General features: G+C 42.6%; 1 pseudogene; it reads right to left on the bottom strand.

Annotated features, from left to right (window-relative positions):
* Nucleotides 1-563: 563 nt before the first annotated feature.
* The window catches only part of LOC149115110 (uncharacterized), a 3,243-nt pseudogene continuing 2,193 nt past the window's right edge, over nucleotides 564-1,613 (bottom strand).

Below are 1,613 nucleotides of genomic sequence, written 5' to 3'. Positions count from 1 at the left end.
AGAATATACCCACAGACACGATAAAGCAGCCGCGTATATACATTGGAAAGTCTGTCACAATTATAATATAAAGACATCAGAAAAGTGGTATGACCATGAGCCGCAAACAGTTACAGAAAACGAGGATGTCACGATATTATGGGACATGCCAATACACACAGACAGGAAAATAACAGCCAACAGACCCGATATAGTGATTAAAGACCACAAAACGAAAACCTGTAAATTTATTGACATGGCAGTACCATCAGACAGAAACACATCCGTGAAAGTCAGTGAAAAACTATCCAAATATAAGGACTTGGAAATCGAAACAAGCCGAATGTGGGGCATGAGAACGGAAACGATACCAGTTATCATTGGAGCACTTGGAGCTATCAAAAAGGGACTAGAAACTTATCTTGGAAGAATTCCCGGCCAATTAAGCATCAGTGAACTACAAAAGATAACCTTGCTAGGTACAGCACACATTTTGAGGAGGGTGCTATCAAGCTAAAAACTGGCTATGCCCTAGTGCCCCAGGACCATGGTTTGGTCTCGGCCCTAAGGACTCTAAGCAAACATTACGTGAGGACGATAATAATAATAATAATAATAATAATAATAATAATAATAATAATAATGTCCTTCTGACAGGAACATGTACAGTCTTTACCAAAAGCAACCAAAAGATCTAAGTATGGCTTCTTTCGTCTCACCTTTACATGGCTTGTGTCTATTTCAAAAAAATGCAAAATTCTTTCAGCATTTGAATTGAAAAAGAAGAGAGCTTAGAGGAACTGATGAGATCACATATGTTGTAACAGTCGTAACCTATTGGATGCTCCAATGATACTTCTCGCATAACTGCGTTGCTGAGCTCTTGAAGTGCACTCTCCCTTTCTGCGTCATCTGCCTCCTAGTCACTACCACTCAAGACATCTGGTAAGCGCCCTTTAGCTGCCAATCGACTGAAAAAGCTTGCTACCTGCTGTGAAGTCAAAAACTCTGCACTTGTAAACAAGCGATTTCCCTCACTGTCCCTGGCTCCCATCATAGCCCTTGCAACAGATTCCGGATCCGCTTTTCTTCCCGAGATTTCTCCAAGATCGAATTTCTTTGTTAAGTAATCTTTCTGATTAGCGGTGAATCTGGTTCTTTTAACTTGGGATGACCTCAATACCCAGCCCATGGGGAGCAACAGGTTTTCCACTGATCGCACTTTAGATACTTCTGTCGGAATATTTGGCACACTACCGGACTGCACATCCGGTCTCTCGGAATAACTGACGATGGCTCTGTCCAAGAGACTCTCGTTCTCAATAGCAGGGTGATGTCTGCCACAGTCCAGGTGCCTTTGAAGTGAGGAGAACCGTTGATAACGTTTAATGCATCCTTCTTCGGGACAGGAAAAGAGACATACATTTGATTCATATCAGGAGGATTCGTCAGAACTTGGTGAATCGCTAGGGCCAGTTGTTTTTGCTTGTTTTGGAGGGGTCTTTGCCTTTGGATGTAGCTGTTTTAAACTGTGCATTTTGTCCGCAAGCGTCGCAGTCAATGGCCGACAGCTTTGGAATTTCCGCATTTGGTTGGACGTCAAGTTTCTCCCACTGAATCAACTTTCCAGGACC

Source organism: Orbicella faveolata, unplaced genomic scaffold, assembly GCF_042242905.1.
Source record: "Orbicella faveolata isolate gen_17 unplaced genomic scaffold, um_ofav_v1 contig_13, whole genome shotgun sequence".
Lineage (NCBI taxonomy): Eukaryota > Metazoa > Cnidaria > Anthozoa > Scleractinia > Merulinidae > Orbicella > Orbicella faveolata.
Note: the sequence above shows the minus strand (reverse complement) of the source record. Positions and strands in the feature narration are given on the sequence as shown.